This window comes from Equus caballus, chromosome 9 (genome assembly GCF_041296265.1).
Source record: "Equus caballus isolate H_3958 breed thoroughbred chromosome 9, TB-T2T, whole genome shotgun sequence".
Lineage (NCBI taxonomy): Eukaryota > Metazoa > Chordata > Mammalia > Perissodactyla > Equidae > Equus > Equus caballus.
In genome coordinates this window covers 85,257,021-85,281,712 of record NC_091692.1, presented here as the reverse complement: position 1 = coordinate 85,281,712, position 24,692 = coordinate 85,257,021, and the positions used below count along the sequence as shown (strand labels likewise).

Sequence of the window (24,692 nt, the reverse complement as noted above, 5' to 3'; positions counted from 1 at the left end):
TACACATTTTTTAATGCTATCCTTACAGAGAGTGAAAATATAAAAGTCTAAGTGATCACAGATGCCAAATTAGTGGTTTCCTAATGAATGAGATGTCCATAAATGATTCTTCTCCCTAAGGTTGATTAATTCTCTAGCTCAGCAACACACATTTATCTTCTTGAGTTGTCTTTGCTCTTAAAAAATAAATCCATCTAGCACGTCACTAAATGGTGATGAGAAATGATGACTTACAAAAATCAGGGTATTAGAAAAGCTGGCCAGAAGGGGACTGTGTTAACCCACCCTCCAACTGTGCTGCTCAAGTCTTTCTAAATGTCTCTGGCTGGACTCTTCTCCATTAAGCACTGCTCCTTTTAAAGAGGTCACTTCATTCCAACCTGCCTTCCAAGTAATATGACCCAATAGTTTAGGAAAGGCATGAACAAGCTTGCCGCCTACCTAGAAAATGCAATGCATAACCCAGCCTGCCTTCCTTTATTTTCCCAGAGACCCTGTGGTTGTCTCAATTTTAATTATTAACTCAATCTGTCTCCCCTCTCCTGTGCCCAGAGTGAGTGTTTGGAGAGAAGGGACTGGGTTTTGTGCTCTTAAAATGGTCCGTACTTAGCATTTAACCCATGCATAAAAAATTCTTTGCCTTTTATGAGTACATATGGTGAGTTAAGTCAATGCCTCTTCATCCAAAAGATGCTTTGGTCCTTTTTTACATATTTCCCCCCTCTGCCTGGGATGACTCCTCCTTCCTGTGCATGTAATGAGTCATCTTTTACAATCCAACTCAGACGTGGCTTCCTCTGAACTGTTATCCTCGAGCCCCTCAGACTTTCCATTCTCTGTGCCACAACAGTATATTTTCTTACAGAAGTCAAAGCTTTCTTCCATGGCCTTGTCTATATTCTTTGAAATAATCGTACTGAATTTTTTACTTTTCAATAATTTATTTATTTACTAGTCTTGCTTGCTTATAGGAAGTGAGCTACTCAACCAAGATGAAAGTACCTCCTTCATCAGCCTTCCCACAGCCGAGCCCAGAGCCTGGCACAAAACAGGCACTGGATAATTTTTGTCAATTGCAACTGCATGGAACTGATTTGAATTGCATTGAGTTCAGATTCATAAAGAAAATTCATCTTACTTTGAAGAGTTTGTAGTATAATTGATACGGTCAAATGAAATGAGGGAATTAGAAAAGGTATACAGTTAACTTTTACTTTGGGAAATTTTATAAATGACTTTACCATTTTAAGAGAATTTTTAAAAATCTTGTTGGGAGTTTTCTTCTCTTGGTGTTTTCTTCCTCTCTGCACAATTAGAGCCTTCAATTGTCCCCAGAAAGATTAGGATAAAAGAAGGGAGAAGGAAAAGTGGTTAATATTCAACTTTTGGCTTCCAGAAAAGGATGCAAAGCCCAAAGGAAGGCGAAAGTCTTGTGAGCCAGTTTTGTTGTGTGAAACAAAGAGATTTCCAAATTGAAGCATCTCTCTTTATATAGCAAAAGTAAATCTTGGAGGTTTGAACATGAAGTCTTACTATAAGCTATGGGTAGACATAACTCAGCATATGATCAAGGACACTTCTTGATGGAAGAAACTTCCTCACAGAAGAGAAAAATACCCTTAATAGGAAATCTGAGCTTTGAATATACAGAGTATTTGTCCAAATTAGATTAAGGTAACAGAACAGGAAAAAGACTGTTTTAAATGAGAAAGGAATGGTCAATTTAAGTGCCAATCCCCATTTCTCTCTGTCATCAACAGAAAAGGGGCCCAGAACAAGATTGAAACTATTTTAGAGAATAAAGTTGCCTTTTTATTTACCTTTCACATTTTGTGTAACATGTGAATGTCGACTCCACTGCACATTGTTTGGGCTAACACAACAATTTTCGAGAAGGAAAGATTACCTAGACCAGATTGGAGGTCTCCACAGTCCTGCTGTCTGACCTTTGTGTGCAAACCATAGTTAAACCATCAAAAAGACTTCACGAAGGGCCCAGGAGTACATCTGCAACCTAGAAGATAAAAGGTCAAGAATATGGGCTGTTGAGATATGGATGAAATCTAACTGATGAAACACAGTAGTAATGCAGTAAGAACTATAGGGAACTGCCATTAAAGCTGAGGTGAGGAATTGATTACCCAAGATGCTATATAGACGATTAAAACCACTATGACCATCAAGCTGCTGTTGGAAGGCAGTCCTCCCCGACAGAGGTGTTCAATAAATGTTGGGTTCCTGACTACTTATGGCCTCTCTTTGTATCATTGCTTCCCAAATATCTTAAGGAAATCAAGGCAATTAACTAAAGATTTTATCAAGAGTCTGGAAAATAGGAGTGTTCCAGTTAATTAAGTGTTACAGTTAATATATATCAACTATAAAGCTTATCCAAGCATTAGAAATGCTATATTAGTCAAGGTTCTCTAGAGAAAGAGAGCCAATAAAGAGATTTATTATAAGGAATTGTGTCACACAATGATGGGAGCTAAGAAGTCCCAGGATCTGCTGTCTGCAAGTTGGAGACACAGGAAAGCCAGTGGGCTAGTTCCAGTCCGAGTCTGAAGGTCTGAGATCCAGAACTGACGGCTTAAGCTCCAGTTGGAGGGCAAGAGAAGACCGATGTTTTATCTCAGCAGGCAGGCAGAAAGAGAATTCTCCCTTTCTACACCCTTTTGTTCTGTCCAGGCCCTCAACAAATTAATGACCACCCATATTGGGGAGGGCAGCCTGATTTACTCAGTTTACCAATCCAAATGCTGATCTCTTCCTGAAACACCATCACAGACACACTCAGAAATAATGTTTAGACAGATATAGGCACCCTGTGGTGCAGTCAAGTTGACATATAAAATTAACTATCACATGCTATATGCTACTTCTTTGAAAACGATTAACCCTATGGACCTAAGTATGGGAAAGGGTGGCCATGCTGTCTGCCTCCAAGTTGCTCTCAGGTCTCATCCTTTACTGTCGCTGCAAGCAGCCCAGCCTCCAGAAGCGAATGTTTTTCTCCAACATCACCCGATAGATTAATTTAGTGACAGCTCTCAGCTCCTTGTCGCTGATGACAGTCTCAGAGTAGGCAGGATTTCCTTGGTGTCTGATTGGCATATGTCTTGAGTCTTCTGTAGATGAAACATCAGCTCTCGATGCCAGCTCAGCATTCATTTCTAATCTGTTTGCTGCCTTACCGTGTGAGAGCAGAAGTTTCATCAACCCAGCATGATTCCCAAGAATGGTGCTTTTTCTCTCAGATGAAGATGCCACTTTGAACCAGAAAAGCAGGCAAGCCTTAGAGCCATGGACCCAAACCTCGGTTTTGTCTCTGTCATTTACTTTGACCATCATCCTTCCCATCATTTTTTTCATCTGAAACAAGAGAAGATAGCCAAATAATCTCTAAACTTCCTGCATGCTCTTAAAAACAATTAAGTAGGTGCCAAAATTGTTCTGGTGGTTGTTTTATGAAAAAAAAATTAGTACGCCTGCAGTGGTACTAGATGAAGAATAGGACAAAAAGCAAATAAGGTGTAGCGCTCGCCACTGAGCATCTCAGAGTCTAGTAGGGAAGATGGGTATTTAAACAATTAACCACAATATCCTGTGATGAGTGCTAATTAAGGGATATATTTGATCTAATCCATTCACACCATCTTATTATCAAACCCAGGTGACTGCAAAATAAGTACCTGAGGTTAGGGGCTCTTTTAGGACACAGATAACTGGTGACCTCTCAGATGAGACCCATGGCCGCTGCTCTAACGTGTTATCACAAGGTTCTAAGTCCATGCACTGCATGATAGTCTCTCAAGAAATGCCTGAGAACAGAAGAAAGGAAGAAAAGCTTGACTTACAAGGAAGGAAAGAGGGCCTGGGTGCCAAAGGCCATGAATTATTTTGTATTCCTAACACAAAGCCTGGCACATTACAGGTACTTATGTATGTGTTCATTTGTTCATTCACTTGTTCAACCTGTATGTGTGCCAAACTGGACACAATGGTGATAAAGCACGTAAGGTCCCTGTTCTCGATGAGCTTATAATGAAGGATTGTAGGTGATAAATTAGTAAAAAAAACAGATAATCAAATATTTTGATAAATGATAATGTGATAAAGAGTACAGGGAGGTGGAGTGCATGATGGGGTGGTCTAGGGCAGTCTCTCTGTGACGTCTCAAGAGGGAACAGTGTAAAGGCCCTGGTGAGAAATTTCTTGGTGCGCTAGAAGGAGTGAGCAGACCAGACTGCCAGAATCACATCTGCTGAACGGGGAGAGTGATACAACGTATGTTTGTAGAGGTGGATAGATGAAGCATATGGTATCAGGTCAGAGCCAGATGATTTTCTAATAGCATGAGTCCAAGGGATGAAGAAAAGGGAGGTATCAAGGATTATGCCCAAATTTAGATAAAATGAACTTGAAGGAAGCAAGGGAAGAAAGAAGGGGAAAAAATTGATTCATTTATTGAGTGTTAACCTATATTTCTGCATGAGACACAGGAAAGGTGCGTGTTTTTCCAGGGTCTGCAGCCTAAAATGTTGTGCTGAATTTGATGACAGGTCCAAGGAGAGCAAAAGAGAAGAATATTCAATTAGAATACAGTCTCTAAAAGAGGCGACACAGCATTCTGATAGCGATAGAGGTCTGGATAATTTGGGCAGTTAATCATTCTCTTTCTGTGATTCCACAGGGATGGAAGGGAAGATTTATCTTGAAAGATGAGTAAGATTCACCAGACGACAAAGTGGAGAAGCACATTTCAGGCAGAGAGAACAGCATGTTCCAATAAATGGAGACGTGAACAGCCTGGTACGTACATCCCAGAGTCTCCAAGCAGTTCAGCAAAAGTAGAGGCTGGAATAAAATATGAGTGTTGAGAGACGAGATGGGAAAGTTGGACATAGCAGATCAAGGAGTGTTCTATGTGCTGAAAAAGAGTTTACCAATAGCCAAAGCTTCTGAAGCTCTGGCTTGGCTGATCTTCTATCTGTTCCCCAAACAAGCCAAGCTCCTTCTTGCCTTGGGACCTTTGCATTCACACATCTACTACTCGTCTCCCCAGACATTCACGTGGCCGTCTCCTTTCCGTCAAACGTCAAGTAAATCTTAGCTCATATATAACTTTCTCAGAAAGGGCATCTATTGCAGCTCAATGTGAAAGTGACTCACCTGTTTCTTTCCAGTCCCTCTGTTTTGTTGTCTCCTTTGGGTATTCTACTACATGGAATTATCTTGCTTATGTACGTGTTTGTTTATTTATCTCTGCCTTCCTCCACTGGGATAAAAACTCAAGGGGAGATGGATGTTTTTCTGTTTTACTTACTGCTGTATTTCCAGCACCTCTAACAGAATAGAAAGTGGAATTAAATATTTGTGGAATGAATGAATGAAAAGGCATCGATTAGGAAGACTCATGGACCAACTTGCCCTTTAGAATACCATTTTGGGTGGAATGCGGTCAGATTGCATCCTTCTGAAGTGTGAAGTTCTAAATTAAGTATGTGAGATAAAAAAACGTACAATGAAAATTCCCTTGAAATGGATTAGAAAGGTACAAGGCCACTTAGAAGACTGACATTCATCCTTTCAGGATAGTAGATCCAGTATCCCTAGTTTTGTTTTGTTTTTTTTAATTCCAGAAAAGGAATTTTTTTGAGCACTTGCCACCCTATTCGGCAATCTAGAAGATTATTCTAGCATATGATTACATTCAGTGGAGTGGTGAGAGAAATAACCTGAACTAGTTAATTTTTTTCCCTTATGAAGAATGAATTTTGCTGAATTTATGTGAGCTTAATGTCCATATGATAAGATGCCACTTCATGGAAGGTGGAAGTGGAAAATCTAAGTATGGAGGCTGCAATACTATTTCAAAATGGCGTTTAGTTCCCCCTTGAAATGTAAAGAAAACCTTCTGTCTCTTTCAATCCTATGATAATCAGTTTTGTGTATTTGAAATGTTTCTGCAGCAAACTGAAAATTATCTTCATTGGGTTTGAATCTGCTTTCTTAAACCCAGTCACAGCTTGAATATTACTGTAGAAGATGCCTTGAAATTAAAAAAAAAACAACATGACCTCCAATGGATCTACTCTTTCTAATGATCTGGCTGATTAGAGCTCCTACTTCGTAAGTCTTCTCGTCCTGCTCCTGCTCACCCCAATAAAATGCACAATTCTTGGAGGCAATGTTAACAAGGGTTAATGAAGATTCAATAATTATCTTATAAAGGTTGAGAAAAGACTAAGTAAACCATTGAAATACCAGTTTCAAATACTGGCCTCCTCTTCTCTTTCATCAACACATAGTCAAATTTGGTCTTTCCTTTTAATCAACTAGGGAAGGGAGACGTCTTTGATCTCCATTCGAACTAATTTGCCAAACACTGTTGTGTAGCTTGGGGTGTGAGACACACTTCTGTGCTAAATGACGGTTAGTATCTAAAAGACTTTTGAAGATGGTTGAAAACGGTCTATCAGGAACTGCGTGTTTTGTGTTTCCACCGGCATTCTGCCACCACTCTCTCTCTCACCACACAACCCCCAAAACTCCATCTCATTTGTCTGAAATTATACTGGGGAATAAATTGCAGATTATGATAGTTATAATTTGGTTTAACAGTGCAGGTTAATAAATTGAAAAGAACCTGAATAAACCTTTGGAGATCCAAGTATCAGGCCCATACAGCCATGTACTAACACTCAATCTTTTCATCTTAGCTAGAAAGGATTTATTGCTGCAAATTCTCAGTGATAAATAGGCAGATGTGTTAGATGTCTCAGCGCTTGCTGTCCTGTACAAAGGGCTGATGAACACATTTGGTATGTGGAAATGTATTAATCCAAATACCATCATTTAAATAATGCTTTAAAAATCACAAAGCAGGGGCCAGTCTGGTGGCATAGTAGTTAAGTTCACACACTCTGCTTTGGCTGCCTGGGGTTCACAGGTTGGGATCTCAGCTGCAGACCTAAACACTGCTCATCAATCCATGCTGTGGCGGTGTCCTACATGCAAAATAGAGGAAGATGGGCACAGATGTTAGCTTAGGACAATCTTCCTCAAGCTACAAAAGGAAAATTGGCAACAAATCTTAGCTCAGAGCCAATCTTCTTCAGCAAAAGAAAAAAAAAATCACAAAGCAATTTTGCTCTGCAGGTACATAACACTGGGGGATGCTGAGCCACTCTGTGCCAGGTTGGGTGTGCATGAAGACGAATAGAACAAATAAAGCTAAGGTTCAGCTTTCCAGCCTGGAATCAGGCGGATCTGTAGGGAATTCCAGACTTTCTGTCTTTGAACTTTTTAACTATGGGTAAGTTAACTTTCTACAACCTCATCTTTGTGTATGAAAATTTAGTCTAATAATTGCCCATACTCCATAGGGTTTTGTGAGGATTTAAGGAGATAGTATAAATAGAGTGCTTAACATAGTAAAAGCTAAGTTTTTATATTTTAGCTATTTAGCTATATTAAGGAGACATCATAAACAAGAAGGTATGATGAAGATGAAGATGAGGAGGAGGAGGAGGATTCTTATTTTACATATCCAGAAACAGAGCGTCAGGGATGCTAAGTGACTTGGCTGAAGTCGCAAAAGCCCTGAAGCCTTGAGTCCAGGTTCCAAGCTCCAAACTTTATCTTGTTTCCAGGCTCCTGGGTCTGGATGAGGGATTGGGGAAAGCTCTGCCTCTGAGGGGGAACCTATCAGTGCCCATAAGAATTTCCACTGCAGAACCTTTGAAAAATGAGTCTGAGGAGAAAGTTTCCAACTCTTTCATTTCCATTTTCGTCCTGGTGGGAAAAAAAAGTGTGTCTTACAAGCTTGACTGCAAGGATTTGACGGGAGGAGCCCCTCGTACTATTTGAGTTACTAATGGGATAGCAAACAGTGCCTGTAATTTACTTTGTACTTTGATAATGTCTTGGCTTGAAGGGTCACACAGGCCTTTCCAAACATTAACTTATTTCCCCTTCCTAATGCTTCTAAGGGGTCAGAGAAGGTTAGCACTTCCTTTGTTTTATAGATGAGAAAACTGAGATCTAAGACGGTCATGCGCCCTACCAAGGTCATCCCACAAGCCAATGTGTTACCCAATCTGCTGCTCCCGGTTACAGACACTCCTGGAACCCAAATGGGGAAGTTTTTCTTTTTTTAAAAAAAAATTCTTTTTTTTTTTTAAAGATTGACACCTGGGATAACAACTGTTGCCAATCTTTTTTTTTTTTTTCTGCTTTATCTTCCCAAACTCCACCTGTACACAGTTGTATATCTTAGTTGCAGGTCCTTCTAGTTGTAGGATGTGGGACGCCACCTCAACGTGGCCTGACGAGCGGTGCCATGTCCGCGCCCAGGATCCAAGCCCTGGGCACCCCAAGCGGAGTGCACGAACTTAACCACTCGGCCACGGAGCCGGCCCCTCCAGGATGTTTTTCATCCTGACCTGGAACTCCCAGTAAGTTTCATTTGTGTTCTTTTTCTATACATCTCAGGCAATGTCTTGAACAAAAAAGGGTATATTGCGTCTTGGCTTCTTCAGGACTTTGGGGCAAAAAGAGGTGAATGAAGAAAAGCACGTCCAAGTGCAAAATGTATTAGTAGCAAGCAAATATTGCTTATCACTTGAAGAGGGAGTGGGGGAGGTTGATTTATTTGTTTTAAAGGTTAACTGGAACAATGGAGGAAAAATGTACAACAGGTGAACCAGATTTCAGCTCCTCATCTGAATACGGGGAACAGTTAGATTCATTCAGTTGGGAACCAACATTTACTGAGCTCTAGGTACTAGTACAGAAGCTTTCTCTTATGTGATCTCATTTAATCATCACAACAACCCTGGTTTCTGTGCAACAGTGTGCTCATTTTTGCGATACAGGAGGCGGAAAGGCTGAATAGATCACTTCGTCTTTCACATGCTTATTCAAAAGTCACCTTCTCAGGGAGTCCTTCTCTTCCAGGCCGACTTATCTAAAACTGTGGCCTCCTTTACTCTCCTGTCCCTTTCTCTGCTTGCCAATTAATTAATAATCAGTTCATTATCTTTTTCATTCTTTATCTCCTTCTATTAGAATGGCATCTCAGTGATGGCAGGAAGCTTAGTCTCATTTGCTCACTGCTGCATCCCTAGTATTTAGAAGGGGATGCCCAGTACATAATAAGGCTCAACAAATAACTATTGAATTAAAGAGTGATTGCATTCATGTTCTCATGACAGCTCATACCTCTCTTGGTAGCACAGTTATATTTGCAATTTTACATTTGTTTTCAATCCCAACTCTTTTTCTCCATCTGGACTTTCATTCACTTAGTTTATACATTATGGGTTCCAATTTGGGTTAGTTCCTGTTAATTGTTCTCTCCACCTCCACGTTTGTTTTCCCTAACACAAGATTGAAAATAGGGCTCAAAGATAACTATTGAATTAATGAATGAATGCATTCATGCTCATATGTATCTGTATATCCTTACATATGTAAGCATTTGTATTTCTATACATATATATACACACTTACATATGTACAGAATGCTTACATTTCAGTTGGGAGGATGCAGACAATAAACAAGTGTATATGTAAATGTGTACTTACAAATATGCACTCATTAATATTACAAGTATATACTCAGTGTGAATGTACTTATTTGTTTGTTGTACGCATCTTCCCAACTAGAATCTAAGTGCCGTGAGAACGGGGGTTCTGCTGTCTTAGTTCACTGCTGTATCTCCCACACCGGAAACAATGTCTAGAACATAATAGGCTCTGAATATTTATTTGCTGAATAAGTGAAGAGGAAAAGGCTGGAAGGAAGCAAGGTCAAACATTTATACCCATCACACCATACATTTTTACATCCACATTATATAGGAAACACCATTATCTTTCTCTGAGGTTTTTAAAATTTATTCAATACATATGCATTGCATGCCCAAGTCCCTCATCCTGGAGGAAGGAAAGGAGAAGCAGACGTACAAATGAATAAGATTATGTCAGATAGCCTTAAGTCTATAGAATGTTATTTTTCCTTTCTCCACCTCTTACTCCCCATTTTGGTGTGACAAAAATGGACTGGAACTAAGTACCAGCTGAAATGGCAATAGCCTCTACCCTAGGACAGTTTCCTCTACTCTCAGGCAGCCTATGGGCCTCTCAAACTCGTCTTATCTGATCAGCCTCCGTGGCATCTGAGTCCGAGATCGCTGTCAGAGGACTTTGTTCTTATTGCATCATAGTTACTTTCATAAATGCCTATCCAGTTTATTAGCCCATGAGCTTTCCCTAACTCTTAGCACATACTTGGCATGACATAGATATTTACCACATTCTTTGAAAGAAATGAAGCCTTGATGATTTTGTTTTCGATTTTTTTTTTTTTTTTTTTTTTTTTGCCATTGTAGATAGGAGCCAGTAGAAGGCTCTTTTCCAGGATGATGCATTGTCCAAAACAATGCGTAATTGCAGAGAGGAATGGAACAAAAATCCATAAAAAACAAACATAAGAACTCCTAACACACAGCAGTCTGAAGCCAGCCAGTGTAAGGCAAATAAACTACATATGTTGACCCGTGTTGACCCTGAAGTTGGTATAATTGATGGTGGTAATGAGCATGTTCACACAACAAGGCAAGATTCAATTTACTTGATGGAGTCTATGTCATAGGCTAGGAAGTATGCAAGATCTATTCGGGAAAAAGCACACCCAATAAGAAAATACATCTATAGCACGTAAGAGGCTGAATACAAAGTTATTGCTAAGATTTGGCCCCATGGAATCACTTTCCAGCAAACTGGGGTTTTTACTGTAAATTTGAAAACTTGCCAATTACTCAAATTTCTAACTGCCTACTAGAATTCTTTAAAAACTGAGAATCTTTTTGTCTCAATTTTAGTACTATTTATGAGAATTTATTGAGTGTTTGGAATTTTTTTTTAATATCCTTAACTGAAAGGGTATAGTAGATATCACAGGAAAATAAAAGTTCTTAACAGATAGCAACTACTTAGAAAATAGTCTTGCAATACCAGGTATTTGCATGACAATCATCTCAGTCTGTCTGTCTTTCTCCTCCCTCGCTTCCTCTGTATTTCTCTTTTACTCTCCATTACCTGGTCTTCTGCTGCCTGTGTTTAAATTTGTGTGTCAGGATTTAAGCAAGTCTATACTCCACTAAATCTTACCTTGCAGTTGAAACGTTAACAGAATTCTATACTGTGAGCCTGTTGACATACTGTTACACTCATACGCTGCTACAGGAACCACACTGGTATCGTTGCTTCGCTCTTAGACAGGAAGTGATAGAATCATGTTCAGAGTTCTCTCCCATCCCACTCAACCTAGTTTTATGTTGATGATTCTGAAGGTCTGATACTGCTCACTGATAACACTCTGTATACTCTGAAATCCGGTTTATTATGATAACTAGGAAATCATGCTTTTAAAAGGTCTCAGAAATATGCTCAAGTTTTCACTGCAGCTATTGCCAGGAGAATTGTCAGACATGGTTGGGCCTTTGAAAAGTGAATCTGATTAAATTGCAAAGATGGGGGTGGAATGAATTCCAGAGGTAATTTGCATACAGCCTGTATTTTCACTCATTTGTTCTGCTGCATGATAACACCTCCAAAAATATTTGAAAATATGAGGTGAGTTTGAGGTTGGGTGAGAGTATGTACATGTGAGATGAAATTAGAGGAGATAAGGGAAAAGAAGTTAGAATAGTATCAGTGATAATAATAATAATGTTTATTCATTGGATTCTAAGAATGGGACAGACATAACGCCAAGAGTTTTAAATGCATTATCTCACTTAATCCTGTCAACAGTCCCATGAGGCGAGGCTATTATCATTCCTACTCTAAGGATGATAAAACTGAGGCTTAGTTAAGTTTTGTAACTTCCTTAAATTTACACAACTATTAAATGACAGAGCCTGAAATAAACTCATACTTCTCTAACTCCTGATTCTGTGTTCTTAACTATGATGAACCAGCTCAGTGTCTTTTACCAAGCCACCAGTGGAGACCAGAAAATCAGCTGCTCAAGATAGCCCCAATGACCTCTTCAAACACTGACTTAAATGAATCATCCTCCGGGCTACTGCTGTGAGAATGAGACATAAATGAGAGGAATTGAGTCCCCATGTGGTCTTTTTCAGTTACCTTAGGGACATACCAAACATTGGTGTTGTTTTGATAGAATGAGTAGAGTTCATGACAGTCAAATGTGTCATTAGGCATAAGAAAACTGGGAGCTGGATGAGTTGAAAATGAAAACAAAATGGCAACAATTCAAAAAAGATTATTGAGTAGCTGTTCTGTTGATCACTCTACTTGTGATAGATACATACATACACACACGTACATACATACACACACTGGGGATGAAGTCATTAATTCCCTTTCAGAAGAAAACACTGAATCTCAAAGGTTAGGAAAGTTGCTCAAGGATACAGACTTAGTGAGTGGCAAATCTCATGATTTGGGACATGTCATAGAACCTTTCTGAGCTATAGCTAGGCCTTCTGGAAAATGAGGATAACACCTGCCACCAGGAATGGGTGAAATATTGTACGTAAGACTACCTCCGGACCCGGCACGAAGCAGAGGCTCAATACAAGTATGCTGAAGTAAACCTGGCCCTACCACCCACCTCAGGCCATCTTCAAGTAGATGGACACTGAAGGGGTTAAAGAGCGATGCTCTGCCATCCCCCGTGTACCTCTGGAGCTGCCATAAAGGTGACAGTGTGCACTATTGGAATGGGTTATCTTTGACACAGGCAGAAGTAAGAATAGAGCATGCCACCTTAATTATGCTTTAATTGAACTACAATATGCCTCACCACTTGGCATGGGCCCTTTGAAGTCCACCCATCACACCCTGCATCACGGGAATGTGCGCCGTTACTACCAGCATAATTGTTGGAGCAACTGACACATACGCAGCAGCAGGTAGTGAAGATAATTAGCAGAAGATTTTGATCTTGCTGACTTAGGGTGAAAAGCAGGGTATCAAGGGATGTGAATACAGAGACAAAGTCATATTAAAGTCTACCATGAAAGCTCCCTTTAATATAAGGGACAAAAAAGCAGTAAAAACAAAGCTATTTTCAATTTGAAGAGAAAAAAATGCTATCCTTTAATCCCTCACATAATATGACATGGAACCAAACCACTCAGACAAATCATCCCGGATGGTAATTTTCTTTCTCGTTTGAAATTTTGTGTGTGACAACGCAATTGCCTTTGCTTTAAAAAATTCACTTACTTTGTTCATTCAGCAAATGTTTACTAAATATCTGACACTCTGTTAGGTTCATGGACCTTTGCACTCAACCAGTCACAGTGTACTGGGGAAGATGGAAACATTTTTCAGATAATTACAGTACAGTGTGTTAGGCATCAAGAAGGTGAGCAAAGGTGCTTTTGAAGCAAGGAAGAGGAACACTATGATTGACTTGTGGGAGAAGGGTGGATGCATGATGAAGTCAGAGGGGGCTACCTGGAGGAGGAGGCATTTTATCAGTCCATCAAAGAGGATTCAGCTGTATTCATAGGGAATGGCTGTTTCCTACAGGGCAAAGCATTTATGAAAAGGCACAGAAGCATAAGGAAGCTCAGGGAACTGTAAGAGTTCCCATTCACTTGGTGTAGATGGAAGGGTTGTGAGATATGAGGATAAATGGGGCTAGAACGGCGATGTGTGCTCTGCTAACGGGTTTGTTCTTTAGCCTAATGGAAATGAACTATCTTTGAGTGGATCATTAGAATCAAATTTATTTTCTTTAAAGATCACCTGATTGGATGATGAATTGAATTGAAGAAGGATGAGTTTGAAAGCAAGGTGGTCAGCTAGGAGTCTGTTGTAATCACCAGGAGAAAATTCCTAAGGGTCTGGACTAAGATAGTGGCAGGAACAGTGGAAATAAAAGAGGGAGCTAGAGAAAAATCTATCTCCTTAGAGGCTGAATTTGGAGTAGAAATAACTAAGATCTAAGACTATATTTTAAGAACGAATAGAAGCTCATATTTAATGGGAATAGTAAATAACACCATCTTGGCTTAACATGTGGGATATTTGTGTTCTAGAAAAAAAATTCTTTATGTAGATTAGATTTTCATAAAGTGAATTACATCTGAATATGTTGGAAAAGCTTGTTATTTAAAATACTCCGATTCTGAGTGATTAAAGTATAAATGATAACCCTCTAACTTATTTTCTTCCTTAATTTGAATTTTCATATTTTGGGTTAGCTCAAAGCATGTTTCCTATGCCTTGGCTGCCAGTTCAATTTTATTTAGTCAATTGATATACTTTAGTATGCCATAATGTGTAGATATTCATCATCTGCTACAGTAGTGTTTATCTTCATCACGTCCATTTCATTAATTTTTGTTGTGTACCTATAACCTCAAGTTAACGTGAATACACTATAAAAAGGTCATTTTGTGAATGGCATGAAGTGTTTTTGTTGGACTGATGGATGGATGGATGGATGCATAAACATGAAAATAAATAGTGGTAAGCAGATAAATAAGGAGATGTAGAATTCATAGACTCTTACACCTTCAATAAACTCTAAATATTAACGTCATGTGAGGAAACTGAGCCTCAGAAAGACTAAATAACAGAGCCAGAGAAACTGGCCAGAAGTGAATCAGAACTCAGGTCACCTAATAAATAATTTAATGGCACTTATCCACATCATACTGATAATAGATTTTAGATAAATGGGTGAATACTAAAATAATTTTATCCTTCTGTAGCAAACCAAGATAATGGCAAAAGAAAAGCTAAATGAAGAAAATGGCAGTTCCATCAATATTCTACAAAAAAGCCAATTTCAAGATTTAAAAAGAAAATGGCTTTGCATCAAAAAACAGACGAAGAGATCGTCAAGTATTACACATACGTTGTCCCATTTAATCTTCACAGTCAGCCTAACATGTAGGTTTTATTTTGTTTACAAATGAGAAAGTTGAGACTCAAAGAAGCTAAATGACATGTCCAGCATCATCCACTTCTAAAAGTTGAGGGAGGGAGTAAAACCTAAGTCTTTATAACTCCCGTGGCCAATTCTAACCACCTTCCATTGAATCTGAGATGCTGCAAGCCAGCTCTTGCTTCTCTGATGTGAAGACCCTCCCTGATGCCTTCTCTTTGCCTTTTTGGAATTGTTTTTGAACCGCTTTCCAGGTGGTAATTGGGTGAGTTACTGAAACAGTTTCTTGTTTCATACTTTGTAGATAATGAATAATTTTCTCCTAATAATTCCAAGTGCAGTGTTTGAAAGAGCTCAAAGCCATGTGTGGATGTTTTCTGAAATCTCTTAATTGTTAATCATGTTCCCGTGAATGACTACAAAAAGAAAACATGCTGGGTCAGATCAGTGGTCTTTTCTGCCCAGTGTATGATACTAATAATGCTGACACGAAATGATCATTTGTCATTTGTGCTCCATAATGTCAACTTCAAAGGGTTCAGCAACTGCCCAAGCAGGTCAAGCCTGTCCTAATTACAAATTGTAACGAAACCATTCATCAGTTTAGCACAATCCTTTTAGAATGTATTGGTATAGATTTATTCAGGTTTTATTCACTTATGCACCTGTTAACTCAAAAACATTTATTGAGCGCCTTTTGTGTGCCAAGCAATTTCCAAGACATAGTAGATCCAGAGATGAATAGGACCGATAGCCCCTCAAAAGCTCAGGTAAACAGATGACTGCTATGTAATTATAGATGGGTTATGATAGAGAATAGCAGATAGGACTACAGAATTACAGTATGGGGGTTGTATTTCCCTGTCACAGGTGGGTTTCTTCAGGTAACATGGTCTGTTTATCCCAGGTGCCAGAAAAAACAGGCAGAAAGCAAATATGCACTGAATCCACCTGTTGGAGCCAAGCCCAGCAGATCCACAGCCTAAAGCAAAGCCACTCTGCCAAGCCCAACCTAGATCAGACAAATGGTAGGAAGATCCCATGACCGACTATGAAACAAATGCTTGGTGTTCATAAGCCTTTTGTTTGGATTGGTTTTCTTTTATGTAGCATTATTGCAACATTAGCCAAGTAATACCAGATATACAGCTCTAGCACATGAAAGATGCTCAGTAAATGGTAGATCCAACTATTCTTACCCTCCTTCCAGCATTAAGAATCCATTGAAAGTGGAATGTACCTTTAAGTAAATCTGTGTCTACATTATATTTAAACAAAATATTCTATTGTCCCATCATCAGAGAGTATCTACCTCTCCATTACAGGAAGAGAAACTGAGACATAGAGATTCACCATTGTACCTAAAATCCATTTATGTATATAAGACATACAGGATCAAGTGTCATCTATAAAAACTGCTGTCTAACATGCAGCTCAATAAACATTTTAGCTTTCCTTCAAAGGAGAATCAGTAGTGGGAAAATGGAAAGGGCTGGCTGGGTTCCTGCATAGACCCAAGTGGCTTTTCCTTAGAGATAGGCCTTAATGTCAGGCTTGAGAATCTAGGTGAAAAGGGGCACCAAATGATTCTCAGGAGAACCTTCACAGCTCCTAGTGGGCGGGTAACCAACCTAGTTTCTCTGTTGATGGAAGTTGTTCTGAGCCTCCAGAAAAGGGAGAAAGAAAATTCTCACAGCCTTCTCTAGGAGACAAAAAGGGCCTGGTATGACTGTTGAACTTGTCTTTACTTTTAAAAATGGGAGAAACTCAAACTTATTGCAAGCAAACTCTCCCTAAGTTGAACTTTGAGGTCTCATTTACAGAGTCCACATTGAGATGGCCTGGTATTTGAGCATCTTGGTCTTTACCCATGTTGTCACGTTATGGGCTAAAAAAGGACACAAGGGGACATTTGCACTTTTCTTTCATGCTACAAGTATGCGCCTACCACTTATTTCATGGCAGCAAAAGACTTAAAAGGTAGTCCAGGGTTTGAGGAAGAGAAATTAACATCCACTGATGGCCACCTGTGGCATTTCTTTTCTATACTTTACTTTTAATCTTCACAACAACCCACTAGGGTAAATACAGTCTTTTATATTTCAAAAGATGAGAAAACTCTGTCTCAGAATGGTACATTATGTCAAGTTTCCTGAAAACAGACTCTGCAGCAGAGATTTGCCTGTGGGAGGTCTATTGGGAAGTACAGGTGGAAACAATACCTGGAAGGATGAGATGGAGCAGGATTGGACAAAGGAGCTGATGCAGTTGCAACACAGGCCTCAACTGATTTTACAAGAAGCTCTGAAATTGCCCAAGATTGAAACATGGGGCTGAGATATATCCAAATAACTACAGAAATAGAATTCTTTTATAAATTTCTTATTATAAATAATCAGGTAGGAAGAATGAATCCACTGATTTACTTCATTTGCTCATTCTCGTATTCATTAATTGATTCATTCATTCACAAACACTTAGAAGGCACCTACTATGTGCAAGAAACTACTCTAAGTGCTGAATAATCTCTAAATGTTGGTTGTATACTTTTTGCCCTTTGAGGACCTTGAAGTCCAGCCTTGTGAAAAGCTAACTAAATGAGGCCTTTAAACAAAATAATACCAAAAACTTATATCAAATTAAAACAAAAAAAGATGTAATCTGCAAACAACTTTTCTCTCAAGGCTACAGAGAATCCCAGAGGGACAGGAAGACACTGGTAGGGAGGATCCAAGGATTCCCTTCCCCCTTGAAAACCACTCTTTGCGGTTAGGACCTAATTAAAGAGTATACTTTTATGTCTCATCTCCTCTGTTTGATGGATTTGGCTCTGCACAGAGGCCAGAGTCTGGCTTGGATTGCTTCTGAATTTACCCTTGCGTCAACTGCAATCTCTAGACTCTTCTCTCTGCCACAAGAAAAAAAAAAAAGTGTTCTTGCTATGAATAATAACCCCTTAAATGAACTGACTCTAAAGAAAGTAGATTGGAAAATAAAGAGTGAACTAAATAAAAATGTCATAATGGGTAAGAAGTCCTGCCAGCATTTTTCCACAGGGACCCTTATCTCACTATCCATCAATATTTTGGGCTTAAAGTAGACAATGTAATTAGCATGACACCATTTGCTGAGACCTCCATGGACAAGAAAAAGCACAGTTCTGGTTTTAGAGCCTCCTCTGTGTCAGCAGAGCAATATGAAGAGCTAGAAATACTTCATAAAGACAAGGTGAGGTTTCCTTTCAAAGTCAACCAACAGATTTGAAACAGATATAACGTACAAACAGCATGTTGACCTCTGAATTTATTGTTATATTCCAGGAAGAAATTTGCACTACTCTACTACCACATATACTGTATTGCCATGTAAAACAAGAGTAAGAAGAATAAGAACACCTCAGCGTTAAGAGAAAAAGGGAGTTGACATTTAAAGAGCATCACACTGAGGTTGAATTATGCTAATCTAATTTCTTAGAAGCACCCAAATCAACAAGCTTCATTACTAAAACTGAGTAAAAGAAAAGCCCTCAGGAAACTACGAGTAGCTCATTCATGAACTCATTCATTCATTTGTCCATTCAACAACATGTATCAAGCACCCACTATGTGCCAGTCACTATTCTAAGGACTGAAGATAAATAAAAGAAAAAAACCTTGTTTTCTTGGAACTCACATTCAAGTTGGAAAAAAAGATAAATATCAAGCATAAAAATAAATAATGCAAAAATAATATTGAAGACTGATAAGGCCTATGAAAAAGTTAAAGCATGGCCATGGTATAGACAATAATGATGGGGTCAAGGATTCTGGGTAGAGTGGTAGATATCAGCTTCTCAGAAGAGGTGTTGTTTGAGGAACAATCTGAAGAAAGAAAAGGAGCCTTCTTGGGGAATCTATGGAGAGAAGGGTGCTTCAAGAAGAGGGAACGGTCAGGGCAAAGGCCCTGAGGTGGAAACAATTTCAGCCTAAATGAGGATATTCTGGCAAGCCAGTTCATGGTCTATTCATGAAGCTGTGTGCTCTGGAGCATGGTCTCCCACAGGCAGGGCTGCTTTTTCTGAAGTTGTGCAAAGACACTAGATGCAGCCCTAGGAGGTTCAAGAGTTTAGTGAACAAGAGAGAGAATGATAAAAGATGTAGTTGGCAAAGCCAAACCATGATGTCATTGGAAAAGCACTGAACCTAGAGACAGATGTCCTGGTTTCTGATTTGGATGCTGCTGCTCATGACGGAGTGATTCGGGGCCAGTCCCTGCTCCACTCAGAGCCTCAAGATCTTCTCTACAAAACAATGAAGCTGAACTTGATGCTCCATAAGGCCCCTTCCTCCCACACTCTTCATGAAACTGTGAACTTACTGTTTAACGTGCAATTTAAATTGGATGCCTTAGAACTTCAAACCTTGGAGATGCCTGCGGCTAATCTCATCTTGTGATGTGGGCTTTGTTTGTTTAGGCTAAAATAATTAAATCAATTATCATTTACACAATAGCCGGCAAGCAATTTTTTAGTGAGATGAGTAAGGGAATTTGCAGACCAAACATGATGAAGAAAGAAGATAGAGAGTGGGTGTGGGTCTTTTGCCATGGGTGAAGAACACCAGGCCTCATTCGCACCAGGTGGTGGTTGACTACATGAGTTTTCTAGATTTTAAATATTGAGCTTATTGTTCTTAGGAATCAATCACAGATTGTCAAGAATTTTTAAGTAAGGCGAATAATTGGAGAAGATGCAATGCAACCATCCACTGAACGATTAACATGTCTATATTTTCAGAGTACTAGGGAAATATATTTGCATTTAATTTAACTATCCAGGTTAGATGGAAGGTAACCTCTCCATTCTACAAATTAGCAAGCAGAAACCCAAGGTAGCTAAGGAAATTGCTTAAAATTATTGATTTTCAGGAAAGTCAGGGCTAGAATCCAGGTTTCTTGATTCCAAATTCTTTACTTTGAGAGGTACATAATTGAATGATATTACAAATATATTTAATTTAATATTCAGGACTGATTTCACAGAGCCCTGATTTCTCTTGTGCCATCCAGGCCTCTGTTAAGACAAATGGTCCTTTTGCGTTAATTAGCAAAAATAAATAAGTAAAGCAGCCTCATGCCAGGGTACATGGCTTTGTCAGTAGATCTCAGGCTGGATTAAAGCCCCTCTTCGCTTCATCCTGACAGCCCTAGTTGCGCAGTGTACAAAATGCACAGCTGTATGTGGCAGCCCTGATACTGACCCACCCACTACCTTTTGGCTATTTGAAGACATGGTGGCTTTCACCTTTTACTGACAAAATAGCAAGAAGAGAAAATATAATAAATATTATTTATATTTGCTTTGTGTTTTCCAATGTACTGAACTATTTCATTATATTTTAGTTGATATAAGGAGCAGTCTTGAGAGACAGTGAAGACAAAAAAAAAAGGATTGGTGCTCCTATTTGATTGTTTAGCAAGTGAACATTCATGAGGATGAAGTGATGTCTCCATGTTTACCCTGTCAGGAATTGGGGAAAATTAATTTTGATCCCAGAAATTCTGATGCCAAATACAACTGTTTCCCCATCTTATTTCAGTAGAGAAACTTAAGCCTGATATTTTTGTTTTCTAAATGTTTAAAGTTCCTGGAGAAGAGTTAAAAGTATGAGGTTTGGGGAAAAGAGCTAAAATATGACCTGCAAACGAGTTTTGCTGTGACCTATGGATGTCATTTTTCTGAGGAGTCTTTGCGTTCTCTTAGGTGGAACCAGTTAGCTGTTCTCACGCACTGAGTAATGCTACATGCGGGAAAGTAGATTAAAACCAGCTGCACACTCATTCTTGTCTGTCTGGGGCTTAGACCTGCCCAAGCGCAGAGAAAATGACCATGTTACTTGTGAAACACGTACATGTAATTGAAAAACAAAAACAATTACGTTAATTAAAAGAATTGCTCAGATTTTGGAACACAATGAAAGAGATTTAAAAGTTATAGTAATTTCACCAAAATAAACTGTTATATTTAAGAAACCAAACTCCCCCACACTCTATATTATGTTTACAATGCCACATAAACAGTGGCTAATAACCATTTTCACTTTTGAGCACTTTGTGTTGTCATTCTGGGAAGGACCAGAGACATGCAGTTGAGCTCCTGAGCAGAGGGCAAGATCCTCAGGACAATGCATCTTAGCACTAAAAGTGTGGGCAAATATTCTGGTTAAACAGAGAATTGCCATGTGAAGATTCAACTTGTGACAGAAGTAGCTTATGTCAGCATAAAATCTTGTCTAATTTTTGTTCAGTTATATTTAGAAGTGTTTACATTCAAGAATATCTAAACAAGCTTGTGGCCAACGTGAAAGTCTTGTTAAATTATGTTGGCCTAACTGGGACGGCTCCAATTCTTCCATTTACCATTGCTCAGGACACCTGTCCAGGCTCAGAGTCTTAAGCCTTGCCTGGTCCTTGTTGCAGATCCCTCAATGTGCATTTACTTCCTCCTTCAGGACTGTTCCCTGGGAACAGAACTTTTGGAACTCCCCTCCCCATGCTTCCTGGCCCTACCTTCACTCCAATGTTTGGATTCTGGCTTCTCCTCAGTTTTGCACCTCGTGACCAGAGGCCAACCTTGTCCTGGCATGCTTAACTCTGCCTCCTGATTACCCTTCCCAGGCAAGGGCTGTGGGATCCCACTGGCCATGAAGGGAAATTTGAATGAAGACACTATGGCCATTTTGAGAAAGTCGTTGAGAATCTTTGAAAAAAGAAAATGAGTTAGAAAAGCTATTGGCTTCTTCTGGGGTCAAACCCAGATATTAAAAGATAAAACATTTAAAATTTTAAAACTGTAAGAAACACCTAGTGGAACTTCTATTAGCTAGCATCATTTTGGAAGATGTTTTCTCTCTGTTCTATGAAAGCATTGAAAATTACTCTTTGTATGACTAAAACATGAGTTTTGCTATCAGTGTGAAGACACAAATGTGTAACTGTATTATCTCTTCGGCCTTTGGTGGAGGAAAAGCGACGACATCTCTTCAGGAAGAAACAGTTGGCCTTCCTTGCTCTTATATAAGCTTTAGGGAGAACTGAAACTTCATGATGTCTCCAAATGAACTGAGTTGACATGTTTTAATAAGATTGTAGTAACACCTTAGCTGTTAGTGATGATATTTAAGAATGATGAAAAATGCATCAAAGTATATGAGAGGTGGTTTTCTTTAAAATTGAATTTGAAGCCTATTTGCTTCATGTTGGTTATGTTGATAAAGTTCTCTGCTGTAAAGGAAAGTTCTAAAGAGGGCACACTCTTCTTCTCTACAGTAAGTATCACGATTGTGGTTAAGGTCTGGTGTGTCAGAATGTGTACTCAAGCCACGCACTGCAGTCTGTTGGCCTCTTACTTTTATGGCAAGCAATTCTGTTGAGCAATATTTAAAATTTTTTGATAATTGATCTGCCAATATAAATACATAAGTTACAGGCCACTAGCTTTTACTGGTTGGTTCATCATCTTAATGAGAGTCCATCAACCAAAATGAGCCATTCGACTGCAAAACAGCTACATTCCCAGGATCGAACCTCATCATTTGGGAAGGAGCCAGCCATAGCATGTGCACAAAGAATGAGGTTCCTTATTGGTTCCATTGTTGGTGTGACTCTATTTCTGAAGAGAATAAAGAAGACCAGAACAATTTTATAAAGCAAATGTGTGGAGTATGCCTGTATATTTAACCTCAGCATAATGGCTGAGGGAACAAGTCTGGAATCAGACTACCCAGGTTCAAATCCTTGTCTTGCCACTTCTGATCTGTGTGATGCCAGGCAATGTGTGTTGCAAGCTTCTATTTTCCCATCCGTAAAATGAGAGCTAGAACTTGTCATAGGCTTTTTACAGAGATTAAAGAAGATTTTATATGTAAAATTCCTGGCGTAGTTTCTGTCATTCAATAGTGTTAGCTATCGTAATTTTCTTTAACTTAGAAGAATGAAGACCACGTGCTGAAGTAACTCAAGAAAATTGACAAGAATGCTATCCTACTGAATAACACCCAAACCTCTGATTTATAAAACACATATCGGAGATAACTAAGAAGAGAAGGAAAAGATTTTACAATCAGAAGACCTGAATTTGAATTTCTCCCTGTGTAATCTTGAGCAGGTTGTTTATCTTCTCTTTGTCTCTATAAAATGGTAATGACGATGCCTACCACATACTGTTGTAACAGAGACTAATGAGAGCATGTATGTAAATTAACTAACACAGTGCCTGTAAGGGAAAAAGAAGGTGCTAAATAAATATTAGTCCCCTCACCCTGTTTTCCCTTCTTCAGACTGATGTTTATAATTTGTCTAAATTGGAGACTTGAGCAACGGCATTTCTCAGTGAAGTTTTTAGGTCAAGACTGTTTGACCCTCAAACCAGTTCATGAGCCCCTATTTTAAGTGCCTAGATTTGTGTATAGATTGGACAGATTGTCATCACAAAGTAACTTCAAACTGCACCAGCAGAGGAAACCCTCTTTCAGACTTGATTGAGCTTTATGTTCAGGTGCATTTCATGTATTTAACATGGCTTTTGATGATTGGAATGACATCGAATCTCACAGTTCACATTCATGGCCTTGAAATAAAGTGTCTGAGATAGTTTGTGATTCTGAGTCATCTCCTCCAGACTCCAGACCTGTCTGGAGAAAATATCGCCCCCTTTTTATTGGAAATGCCTGAAGGCGTAAGCTGTTACTGACTAAGTTTCTCACCCTTTGAATCCAGCCTCTCCTCCTTTTGATTTAGACTGTTTTCAGGAAGCTAACTGACAATTTTTAGTCAAATTAAGTGGACCAACCAGAGATTTTATTTTACCCACTGTTTGCTAGATTTTAATAAAGTATGTTGGTGACTAATGTGTTCCAGTTTCAGGCTGGGACAAGATAAACCTTCCCAGAAAGCTAGTTTACTTTTTTTCAAAGATAGAATTGTTCTGTGCAGTTGAAAGATCAGTTAGGGGTTTCCACTTTGGTCGGAAGTCTGGTAATGTTTGCTAATTTTCAAATACAGGGTTGACTTGGACTTACCTGGTGTAAGGAGATTCTGTTTAGAAGTCACTGGAAAAATCAATTCCTTGCTGGTTAAAAAATAATTCATTCACTTATTTTAAAAGTGAAAGAGAGCCGGAAGTCAAACTTCCTTTTAAACTTGAACATATCAGGCCACAAGAACTTCATTAGCAAAATGTCATTGTACAAGTTATTAAATGTGCAGCTGGGAAAGCACAGCCACACACCATGGAGCCATTAAGAGCCCACAGAGTAGAGATCCTGCTGAGTTTATTTCATGCACTTCTGCTTATCCAAAAGTGTCACTAGGACCCTTCACCTAACATCATGAATTGGAAACACCTTATGTAGTGAGATACAGAGCCCATCTAAGAACATAGGTTCCAAGAGTCACAAAGGGACTTATTATGCTCCATTTTGTGATTCTTTGCTAGAACTTTATAGGAATCAAAATTCTGGGAAACAGTGAACTCTTGTCCTTCTGAGGACAAATGATCATGAGGCTCTTCATTTCTTAAACACGTGTCTGAAGGAGAAGAATCTTTATGAGCTCTTTCACTCCCAATCAGCTAGGAAGGGACCAAGAGAAAGGAAATTGCAGAAAAAGTAGTTTCCAAATATGAAATCATGATAAAATCCATTGAATCAAAGAAAATTTCCTGAATCTTAGATGTCCTGCACTTTCACATGCCACCTTTTGGGCTGGTTAATGT

General features: G+C 39.0%; 1 long non-coding RNA gene across 2 annotated transcripts in view; it reads right to left on the bottom strand.

Moving 5' to 3' along the window:
• Nucleotides 1-24,364, bottom strand: part of LOC106781012 (uncharacterized) — a 118,418-nt gene extending 94,054 nt beyond the window's left edge. For both annotated transcript variants that reach the window (XR_002810502.2, XR_001377504.3), the window contains exons 1-2: nt 23,998-24,364; nt 1,907-2,014 (exon numbers count right to left, since the gene is read on the bottom strand). This is a non-coding gene — a long non-coding RNA (uncharacterized lncRNA). The remainder of the gene's footprint in view (nt 1-1,906; nt 2,015-23,997) is intronic.
• Nucleotides 24,365-24,692: the final 328 nt, after the last annotated feature.